The following is a 12,632-nucleotide window of genomic DNA, read 5'->3' on the forward strand; positions in this document are numbered from 1 at the left end:
GTTGACCAGACTCTGCTGGGCTAACTTGCCGTGGAGAGCCGAGGATCCGTAGATGTCAGGAGCCATGCGCATTAATTGTGGAGTAAGCCGGAGATCCGCATTAATGGTGGAGTAAGCCGGAGATCCACATTAATTGTAGAGTAAGCCGGAGATCCACATTAATGGTGGAGTGAACCGGAGGGTTACAGCGGCCATGCGCAATAAATGCTGAAGCAGTGGCAGGGTATGGTCCTCAGTTGGACCTCGGAGGAGTACGGCCGTAGTAGGTGGCTGACAAGGGTAGACCTTGAGCATCAAGATTTTTCTAGGTCGGATGTCTTGAGGTCGGGCGTTCCGAGGTCGGACGCCGACTTCGGCTGTTCAGGGTCGGCGATTGTGCGGCTTCTTGGGGGCATTTGTGTCACTTGGGGGAAAAATCTTATTCCCCCAACACTACCCCCCGACTTCCGAGTTCGAGCGGCTTGCGGGCTCGGACGTGGGAAGTAAAGTCCATCATTAAAGTTGGGGGGCGAATCTCGTCCGCGCCCTCGTGTTTCTCGGAGTGTTTATGGCGAGACCCGCGCCCTTGGGCGTTTCGAGGTTGCTTTATTCAGCGAACTTATGGTGGAGCTTGTGTCTTTACGTTTCTCGTCGTGAATAAGGCTAGAGCCTTAGCTAATCGCCTTTAACTTTGTATCTTGGTTTTCGGGCTGCTTAACGAAGTTGCCCTTTTTCCCAAGTTATATCTTGGCCTTCTCGGATTTTAGTCATTCCGACCAAAGGGAGCTCCGAGCTTAGGTTTTTAGCAAATTTCTCTAAGTCCCACAACTCGGATCTTAGAATTGCGAAAGTCGTCACGTTCGGCCTTCGGGGAAATCCCAAGGCATCAAGGTCGGGCCTTAGCCCTTCGAGTAAGACCGGGGTCAGTCTGTCCGTGCCGCTATTCGGGGAGTTTAGTCGAGTTTCCGAACTCAACTCCGGACCCTTCGTGGGGAACGTGGGCTGATAATTAAGTTATTGCCGAAGATTTCCATAGTTATCGTTCTCGGAATTTACCGAGATTTCGGTGAGTAAGGCAGGAATCTCTAAGAGTGCCAATTGTAAGGACACCTTCAATCATCCCCCGTGGTATCTTCACAGATCGATCAGCCAATTGTAAGGACACCGAGGTAGGTTTTAATTCACCTAACCCAAATTTCTCATAGACTGAATAGGGTAGAAGATTCACACTTGCCCCTAGATCTAAGAGTGCTCGGTCAATGGAGTTATCTCCTATGACACAGGAAATAGTGGGGGCGCCAGGATCTTTGAATTTTGGAGGGGTGTTGTATTGGAGAATGGAACTTACCTGTTCAGTAAGTAAGACCTTTTTAGGCACATGTGTCCTAGATTTTCGCTTTTGGGTGCAAAGGTCTTTGAGAAATTTGGCATAGGAGGGAACTTGTTTGATGGCATCAAGGAGTGGGAGGTTGATTTTAACTTGTTTGAAGACCTCCATCATCTCTTCTAATGAAGTTCCCTTCTTGTTAAAGGGAGAGGGTGCATTAAGTGCTTCAGGAAATGGAGCCTTTGGAGTATGGGTTGTGACAGATGGTGGACTAGCTGAAGAAGGTTTTGGGTTTTCATGTGAAACATTCCTCTCCTCTTCTTCATCTTCCTTATTGTTACTCTCCCCAACCTTATTATCTATTATACGACCACTCCTTAGGGTAGTCAAAGCATTGGCTTGCTCATGATTTAGTCGGGTTTCTTGAGCCACGTATTGTCCCCTTGGATTACTCATTGGTTGACTTGGAAGCTTACCTTCCTCTCGTTTATTTAATGCATTGGCTAGTTGACCCATTTGGGATTCTAGCTTAGCAATTGATTGTGTGTGAGAGTGCAATAGTTGTGTATTTGCCTCCAAACCTTGAAGGGCAGTCAACACCTTCTCCTCAAAGGCTGTATTTCTTTGGGTTGGAGGGGGAGGGTATTGAAATTGAGTTGAGGGACGGTAGAGATGAAAATTCTGAGGATTTTGAAAATTTTGAGAGTGGGGTTGGGCAGAGTTCGAAGCTTGCTGTCTCCAAGAGAAATTTGGATGATTCCGCCATCCCGGATTATATGTATTGGAAAATGGATCATTACCCGGTCTGGGCTGTGTTTGGGCAGCATTGATGTGTTCTTGCACGAGTTCGGGAAATTGGGGTGCTGAGGGGCACTCATGAATAGAATGTGATGGGCTAGAACAGATAGCACACACTTGTGCTTGGGAAGAGCTAACGACATGTCCTCCTATCATTAGTTGGTCAATCTTATGGGACAATGCATCTACCTTGCTAGACAGGTCCATAGAATGACTTATTTCACAAATGGCCCCTTTTCTTTGAAAATTCGGGGGTGCTTGACGAGAACATGAAGCATGGTGGAGGGAGTTTTCATTAAGATTTTCAAATAATTGCCATGCTTCATGCTCATTTCGAAGCATGAAAGTTCCCCCGCATGCAGCATCAATCATATGACGGTTTCGTTCAGTCAATCCATCATAGAAGCATTGCACTAGCTGCCACTTAGGTATTTGATGATGTGGGCATTTACGGATTAGGTCACGAAATCTCTCCCAAGTTTCATGAAATTCTTCTCCCTCGGTTTGGGAGAAGCTTGTAATGGCACGTCTAAACTGGTTCGTTCTTCCTATGGGAAAGTATTTTTTAAGAAATTCCTGTTGCATTTGACCCCAGGAATGAATCGAATTGGTCTCTAAAGAATTCAGCCATTGCTTAGCTCTATCTTTAAGGGAGAAGGGGAATAATCTAAGTTTTAAAGCATCATCAGTGAAATTTTGAATCTTGACATTGGTGCAAATCTCAAGGAATTCATCTAGGTGTTTATATGGGTCTTCATTGGTGAGCCAATAAAAAGATGGAAGCATTTGGATCACACTAGACTTTATTTCATATTGTACCGCTGCTACTTCAGGTAATCGAATGCAAGATGGGGAAGTGTAAATGGTGGGAGTAAAGTACTCCCTCAGGAGTTTGGGTTGTTCTTCAGCCATCTTAAGAGATAGGGATGATCCTAATGTTTTGATCTTAGCTCGAATGTTCCTAAGGGTTCGTTCTATTTCAGGGTCAAAAGGTAATAGGTTTTGTACTCTAGAACGACTACCGTGCATACACTAGTACTCGATCAATCAAGCATGCAATAAAAGAAAAACACATCAGTCCTTGATTTGTCCTAAAATCACTAGACAGCTCCTAACTGGTTTGAAGAGGGCACCTAAGCCTCCAATCCGGTCTAATGAACCGAGTTGACCAGGTAAGCTCCCAGGTAAGTGGAGGGGTCACGATACGTTCGCAAAGGTCCCACTTAAAACCCACTTGCCTCGAACAGATGAACTGTCTCCCTTATAGGGACAAAGCTTGCCTAGACATCAACTAAGCCACAGAGCGAAATTGGTGCAACCTTCGGTGATCTTCGTCCTATTGAGCTCGAATGTCCCTAGGGGCCAACGTCTAATTGATTTTAATTAAAGATGACACTATGTGATATTGAGTTCACCTAAGTTGGGCAAGAGTCCGGTGATGAAATCCGGCTCTTATCTTGTTGGGGTGATTGCCCTTACTATGTGCAAATTGATTTGTGTATGTGTATCAAGCATGCATTCACAATTTTGCTATAATTAAAATCAAACAATCACCACAAAATTTCAAACCAATAATTAATTTAAATAAGAAAAGTTTAGAGGTTACCAAAGGAAATTTCCCCAGCAATTTAATTTTTTTTTTTTTTTGCAAACCTCTACAGCATTTCTTTTCCGGCAGTTCTCCTTTTGATCATCCCAGATTTTTTTTCTCAATTCCTGATCAAATAATATATATAAAAATAAAAATAAAAATAAAAATAAAAATAAAAATTAGTAAGGGAGAAAAAGAAGATAAGAAAAGTAACAATAATAGAAAATTTTTTAAAGAAATTTTTTTTAATTTTTAAATATTTTTTTTAATAAGAAAAATAACTATACTAGCAATCCCCGGCAACGGCGCCAAAAATTGATCGGTTATTTCAATTTTAAAAATAAACCACGCAATAGCACGTATCCTGTAGGATAGTGATTACGGGTGTCGGTCCACAGGGATTGAAGAATAAGTTATTTTTCTTTAAAAAATAAATCAACAAGAAGGATTTGCTAACTTGATTTAACTAAATCAAACTATGAGTACGGATTGAAATTTTATCAAAGTAAATAGGTCTAGGGTTTGGAATCCACCACATAGCATTGCATCAAGGATTGTGTTCTTAATCTTATCTTTTGGAGAGGCATGCAATTTTGGCTACAAGCCTTATAAAATAAAAGCATAAAGAGTTCTAGGAAGATCCATCTTCGGTATAGCATGAAGTGTCTACCTAAGTATGCTAATCTAGGGTGTAGCACATCTCATCTTCCTAGGCATGGATCATCTTAGACTACTTTAGCAACATGAATAGTAAATGGCATGCTCAAGGTTTAAACATTATAAAATAATTTTTCATTGAGAATGAGAATTTAAACAAACTCCAAAAAGATTAAAAGAGTAAGAACTACAATGCCCTGTTACATTGCTAGGGCTTCATCCAGCCCTAGACTAGGTGTTCAGCCGCGCATGGTGGCCGGATGTCCTTCCATCTTCAAATGAAAGCCTTCACCTCTCATTCTTCCCAGAATAACACAAACTCTTCTCTTTCCTCCCCTCTCTCTTCTTTTTTTTATTTATTTCTCTCGGCTTTTCTTCTTCTTCTTCTTCACCGAAACAGGGGTTCTCCCCTGTTTTCTTTCTTCTCAACCGAGCTCTCCCCCTGCCACCGAGCGCCCTCCTTCCTTCTTATATAGACTCCTCCTAGAAGCTAATAATGGATCGCGTGGAGAGGATCGTCCGGGGTGCTCATTCGGGAAGGGGGAATGGATCTCGGGCTGCTGAAATCTGGGGGAGAATCACGGGCGGCCGGGATGGATTGCGGACGGCTAGAAGAGGCTGAGACGCTGAGAGGAGCGGATCCGGAATGGGGGTGCTGCGGGATCGCTGGGAGGAGACAGGTCGCACGCGGAAGAGGACGATGCGGCTGGGATTGGGAAACGGAAGGAGGGCGTCAATCCGTGGGATCACCAGCTGCATTTGAAACGGGCGGAAGAAATGGGAGCTTGATCGACGGGAGGAAATCACGGAAGAGGTGCTGGGTCCTTGGATCACAGTGCTTGCAGACGCGGAGGCTTGAAGCGTGGGATGCATCACCGGCGGAAGAAATGGTGCTGGAGGACCACTGCAGACGGACGCTGGGAACTTGGAAGATGTGAGGCGTGATGGCACGATCTCTACTGATCTGGGCGTGATTGGGAGCTGACATCCGGGACGCCATGGCTGTGTTCGAAACGGAAGGAAATCCGGATGGCCGGAGACGCGCTGTAGATTACTCGGATGAACGCCTGATTTGCTGGCTGCATCGCGGGATGAGAGGAGATCAGGAAAATGGCTGGATGCACGGAAGGCGGGCTGCTCTGTGAGGCGGGATCACGGGAAGGATAGCGAACGGGAGGAAGGAGATAAACAGTGAAACAGTTTTAATAAATTCTTTCCTTTTTTTTATTATTATTATTATACTATGTCTCACTGTTCATATGAACAGTGTTTTTACGGGACACTGTTCATATGAACAGTGAATAAGGGATCCTCCCCGGAATTATTTTTATTTATTTTATTATATTCATTATTTCCCTTTTTTTTGGTTTTAAATTTATAAATTTTATATGAAGGTAGGTAATGAATTGGTTGGGAATTGACTTTGGGTTTGAGGTGGGTCATGATCGTTGATTTGCGTGAACTTACTCTCGAGCCCAATGTCGTTTAATTCTTGCTAAACAACTTCAGACCGGACTTAACAAGGCTAAAAGCAGGACCGTGACTTAATAACAAGGGTTAATCAAATATTTTCCTATACGATTATAACTTTTAATCTAATCAAGACCAAAGCCCATTTAATTATAACCTTAGCCGGGTCAACACAATCTCCTTATATGTTTTTCTGTAGTTTTCATTAAAGATTGCAATCAAGAGAGAGACAAGTTCAGGATCTGGTTTAAGAAGAGAATTATTTACCTCTTACCATAATTTAAATTTAATTCAATGTTTATTCAATTTCATGGTAAAACAAGTAGTTATCCGTTTAAGAACATTGATAAGTGCTGGAAAAAGAATATTAAATTATAGATTAATCAGCACTTATCACACCCCCAAACCTATGTTTTGCTAGTCCTCGAGCAAAATGAAATTAAAGAAAAGCTCTAACTCACTTTCGCAGGCATCGCGATTGCATTTACCATATGCAACAAGGCTTTAAACCCCTAGGTTACCCTAGTGGACGAGTTATAGTCTCGTGAGGGTTTCCAGTGAAGATACCCACAAACTTCATTTATTGTTATGATTAATTTGTTGTTGTTGTTGTTTTTTTTTTTTTTCGATTGATGAAACTTCAAATTCCAAGTGCATACTAGCTAGAAAAAATTTTTTTTTTAATTAAAATCTAATTTAAGATACATAAATGATAAGAATTTCAAAGCACACACGGTTTTATTTACTAAGTCAGCCCAAATTCTAGATTAGTATGCAATCTAAGTTAAAGTCATTAAGTTTCCGTTTAGGGAGTTGTAAGACTTATTTATATTGGAGTGCTCGGTGAAATCTGGACCGTACACAAGCTAAGGGTTCGGATCTCCAAATATTGTTAATACTAGTAGTTTCCAAGGATTGGTCGAAAAGACCTACTTACTGATTCAAAATCATCTTATCTGCAGGATTTCGAGAGTTGTGGATGTTTACTTTAGTACCTCACGGGCTTTATCTGTAATATTCCAGTTTACTCGAATTTTACAACGACGGCTTTCACACTATTGTCTTTTCGGTCAATACAACATTTTTTTTCTTTGTTTTTTTTTTTTAAAGACAGATATATAAATTGTGCACTTTTACTCTTGTGGTGATTTCTCCGTGTAACGAGCAATCAGTCGACAACTCTCACACCAGTTGGCATAAGGTTTCGGGCATCAAGACTCCCCTACGGACTTATGCTCGGAGTTCTCATCACAAGCCCACTTGACCTTTGACAATAGGTAGCCCTTTTCGATGTTCCTGACTAAATCCATTTTTATTGATTTTTTTTTTTTTTTTTGGATTAGATAAGTATGATTCATCAGGGTCCAATGTTGCTACCATACTCTCAACATAATGTCGAGCCTAGACCTTAGAAGAGTCGGCCAGTGTGTAGTGAAATTCCAAAGTATTAATTAGCTTACAACTCCCTAAGAGAGACTTAATAAAAAGAACTTAAATTTGTATTACTTCCCACTAGTCATTGGGCTTTTTAGATTTTATATACCTTGTGTGTTTATCATTCTCGCATAAATGTATATAAATTAGGTTTTTTTTTTTAACAAAACTTTTTTTAATAATTTTTTTTATTATTTTATGAAAATAAACATATTTTAAATTTTTTATTTTTTTTAAAGATGATTTTTTTATTATATTTTTTTTTAAAACTTTTTTTTTTTTTGATGAAAATCAAGATGAATACCCCCAAACCTAAACCTAACATTGTCCTCAATGTTAAGAAATAATCTAAAAGAATTGGGTTGCCTCCCAACAAGCGCTAAGTTTATTGTCTTCAGCCAGACACAGTGGGTCCTTAATTATTTTGATAAACAGGGTTCGTTAAATTAAGGGATTCGATCAATTGCTCGTCGGCAACACAGTCTACATAAGGTTTTAACCTTTGACCATTGACTTTTAAAACATGTCCACCATTGAGGTGTTGGATCTCTACTGCACCATAAGGAGAAACCTTTTTCACTACGAATGGTCCATCCCACCTAGAGCGAAGTTTACCCGGGAAGAGTCGCAACTTGGAATTGAACAGCCAAACCTTTTGACCAGGTTCGAAGGACTTACGGTTAATATTTTTATCATGAAAAGCCTTAGTCCTTGCTTTATAAATTTTTAGCATTTTCATAAGCCTCATTACGCAATTCTTCAAGTTCACTTAGTTGGAGTTTTCGGTGAGGACCAGCTACTGCCATGTCTAAGTTAAATTTTTTATAGCCCAGAAAGCTCTATGTTCAAGTTCTACCGGTAAGTGACAAGCTTTACCAAAAACTAATCGGTAGGGGGACATGCCAATAGGAGTTTTGTAGGCGGTACGGTAAGCCCAGAGTGCATCATTTATCCTTTGAGACCAATCTTTCCTATCGGGACGTACCGTTTTCTCTAAGATGTGTTTTAACTCTCTATTGGACACCTCGACTTGTCCACTCGTTTGGGGATGGTATGGGGTAGCAACTTTGTGGGTGATGTTATATTTGCGAACCAAAGCCTCGAAAGATCGGTTGCAAAAATGAGATCCCCCATCACTGATAATGGCTCGGGATGTACCAAAACGACAAAAGATGTTTTCATGTAAAAATTTAATCACAACCTTGTGGTCATTAGTTTTAGTGGCGACAGCTTCTACCCATTTTGAAACATAATCAACCCCTACCAGAATATATTCGAAACCAAAGGATGGTGGGAAAGGGCCCATGAAGTCAATACCCCAGACATCAAAGATTTCTACAATTAAAATAGGATTGAGAGGCATCATATCTCTACGAGAGATGGTACCCATCCGTTGGCACCGTTCACAAGTTTGGCAAAAGTTATGGGCATCTTTGAAAAGTGTGGGCCAATAAAATCCACTTTGTAAAACTTTTGCTGCAGTTTTTCTACCCCCAAAATGTCCCCCACAAGCTTGTGAATGGCAGAATGAAAAGAATACTTTGAAATTCGCATTCGGGGACACATCGACGGATTACTTGATCGGGACAATACTTGAATAGATCGGGATCATCCCAATAATAGAACTTTACTTGTGAAAAGAATCGGTTCTTGTCTTGAGTTGACCAATCATCAGGAATTCGTCCTATGGCAAGGTAATTTACTATGTTTGCAAACCATGGCGTTTTTATTCTTTGTACCTCAAATAATTGTTCATCTGGAAAAGAATCGTGCAAGGGTGAGGTATTTTTACAAGAGGGCTCAAGAAGAATCCTAGATAAGTGGTCCGCTACGACATTTGCAGTTCCTTTCTTGTCACGAATTTTTAGGTCAAATTCTTGTAGTAAAAGAATCCATCGAATCAGACGGGGTTTGGTATCCTTCTTTGCAAGAAGGTGTCGAAGGGCAGCATGATCAGTGAATACAGTAACCTTGGATCCTAATAAGTAAGATCGAAACTTGTCTAGTGCGAATACTACCGCTAGCAACTCTTTCTCAGTGGTGGTGTAGTTTAATTGTACATCTGAGAGTGCTTTACTAGCATAGTAAATGACATGAGGTATTTTATCTAGCCGTTGCCCTAAGACTGCCCCAATAGCATAGTCGGATGCATCACACATTAGTTCAAATGGAAGGGTCCAATTAGGGGGCCGTATGATAGGTGCAGTGGTCAATTTCGAGCGAAGATTTTCAAATGCCTCCTCGCATGTTTTATCAAAGACAAAGGGAGTGTCCTTGGCAAGAAGATTGCACAAGGGTTTGGAAATCTTACTGAAATCCTGAATAAAGCGACGGTAGAAACCAGCATGGCCAAGGAATGATCGAATTTGTTTCACAGTTTTTTGGTGGAGGAAGATTGGAAATAAGATCGACTTTGGCTTTATCTACTTCAATGCCCCTCTTGGACACGACGTGTCCTAAAACTATGCCTTCTTGAACCATAAAATGGCTCTTTTCCCAACTTAGTACTAGGTTGGTCTCCTTACATCTTTTCAAAACTAAGGTCAAATTGTCTAGACAATCATCAAAAGATAGGCCAAAAACTGAGAAATCATCAATGAACACTTCTAGAAAGTTTTCTACCATATCTGAAAAGATGGCCATCATGCATCGTTGAAAAGTTGCGGGTGCATTACATAGTCCAAAAGGCATCCTCCTATATGCAAATGTCCCAAATGGGCAAGTAAAGGTGGTCTTCTCTTGATCGTCCGGGTAGACAGGTACTTGGTTATATCCAGAATAACCATCTAAGAAGCAGTAGAAACCTTGACCAGCCAACCGTTCCAAAATTTGATCTATGAAGGTAGAGGAAAATGGTCCTTCCTAGTCATTGAATTAAGTTTTCTATAGTCAATGCACACGCGCCAACCCGTGGTTGTGCGTGTTTGTATTAATTCTTCTTCCGTATTCTCAATCACAGTGATACCTGATTTCTTGGGTACCACTTATGTCGGACTCACCCACTTACTATCAGAAATTGGATAAATGATTCCGGCATCTAATAACTTCACCACTTCTTTCTTGACTACCTCCTTCATGTTAGGATTGAGTCTTCTTTGCATTTCTCGGGTGGGCTTTGCATCATCTTCGAGATGAATTCGATGCATGCAAACAGAGGGGTCAACCCCTTTCAAATCGGCTACAGACCATCCTATGGCATGTTTTATTCTCTTCTAGCACCCTCAAAAGTTTACCCTCCTGTTCAGTAGATAAGTTGGCTGCGATGATTACAGGGAGGCTATCTTCTGGTCCTAGAAAGGCATACTTAAGATTTGTTGGAAGTGGCTTTAACTCAAGTTTAGGTGGTGAATCAATGGAAGGACAAAGTGGCGCGCTAGCAATGGGAGGAAGAGGTTCAGGTCGGCTCTTCCAAGGAAGGAACTCACAGGAGATTGATTGTCAAGTAAGATGTTAACTTCTTCTATGGCCTTGTCTATATCAAAGTTGTCAATGTCAAAATGGGCCAGACATGCCTCTAAGGGGTCATCTGCTAAGATATAGGGAAGGGCTTCCTCTACAAGATCATCCATTTCGTCAATTAGGCAACACTCGTCTTCCCTCACATGTTGGTCAGCGGCATGAAAAACATTAATTTAATTTTCATGTTCCCAAATGATATATCCATTGCCCCAGTTCTACAGTTGATGCATGCATTGGACTGTCGCTAAAAAGGGACGACCAAGAATCACAGGGATTTGTTTTTTTAGGTTGGGCACATGTTCCATGTCAAGGACGATAAAATCTACTGAAAATAGAACTTGTCTACCTTGACAAGAACATCTTCAATCATCCCCCGTGGTATCTTCACAGATCGATCAGCCAATTTGTAAGGACACCGAGGTAGGTTTTAATTCACCTAACCCAAATTTCTCATAGACTGAATAGGGTAGAAGATTCACACTTGCCCCTAGATCTAAGAGTGCTCGGTCAATGGAGTTATCTCCTATGACACAGGAAATAGTGGGAGCGCCAGGATCTTTGAATTTTGGAGGGGTGTTGTATTGGAGAATGGAACTTACCTGTTCAGTAAGTAAGACCTTTTTAGGCACATGTGTCCTAGATTTTCGCTTTTGGGTGCAAAGGTCTTTGAGAAATTTGGCATAGGAGGGAACTTGTTTGATGGCATCAAGGAGTGGGAGGTTGATTTTAACTTGTTTGAAGACCTCCATCATCTCTTCTAATGAAGTTCCCTTCTTGTTAAAGGGAGAGGGTGCATTAAGTGCTTCAGGAAATGGAGCCTTTGGAGTATGGGTTGTGACAGATGGTGGACTAGCTGAAGAAGGTTTTGGGTTTTCATGTGAAACATTCCTCTCCTCTTCTTCATCTTCCTTATTGTTACTCTCCCCAACCTTATTATCTATTATACGACCACTCCTTAGGGTAGTCAAAGCATTGGCTTGCTCATGATTTAGTCGGGTTTCTTGAGCCACGTATTGTCCCCTTGGATTACTCATTGGTTGACTTGGAAGCTTACCTTCCTCTCGTTTATTAATGCATTGGCTAGTTGACCCATTTGGGATTCTAGCTTAGCAATTGATTGTGTGTGAGAGTGCAATAGTTGTGTATTTGCCTCCAAACCTTGAAGGGCAGTCAACACCTTCTCCTCAAAGGCTGTATTTCTTTGGGTTGGAGGGGGAGGGTATTGAAATTGAGTTGAGGGACGGTAGAGATGAAAATTCTGAGGATTTTGAAAATTTTGAGAGTGGGGTTGGGCAGAGTTCGAAGCTTGCTGTCTCCAAGAGAAATTTGGATGATTCCGCCATCCCGGATTATATGTATTGGAAAATGGATCATTACCCGGTCTGGGCTGTGTTTGGGCAGCATTGATGTGTTCTTGCACGAGTTCGGAAATTGGGGTGCTGAGGGGCACTCATGAATAGAATGTGATGGGCTAGAACAGATAGCACACACTTGTGCTTGGGAAGAGCTAACGACATGTCCTCCTATCATTAGTTGGTCAATCTTATGGGACAATGCATCTACCTTGCTAGACAGGTCCATAGAATGACTTATTTCACAAATGGCCCCTTTTCTTTTGAAAATTCGGGGGTGCTTGACGAGAACATGAAGCATGGTGGAGGGAGTTTTCATTAAGATTTTCAAATAATTGCCCATGCTTCATGCTCATTTCGAAGCATGAAAGTCCCCCGCATGCAGCATCAATCATATGACGGTTTCGTTCAGTCAATCCATCATAGAAGCATTGCACTAGCTGCCACTTAGGTATTTGATGATGTGGGCATTTACGGATTAGGTCACGAAATCTCTCCCAAGTTTCATGAAATTCTTCTCCCTCGGTTTGGGAGAAGCTTGTAATGGCACGTCTAAACTGGTTCG

The sequence above is a fragment of the Phoenix dactylifera genome, chromosome 7 (genome assembly GCF_009389715.1).
Source record: "Phoenix dactylifera cultivar Barhee BC4 chromosome 7, palm_55x_up_171113_PBpolish2nd_filt_p, whole genome shotgun sequence".
Lineage (NCBI taxonomy): Eukaryota > Viridiplantae > Streptophyta > Magnoliopsida > Arecales > Arecaceae > Phoenix > Phoenix dactylifera.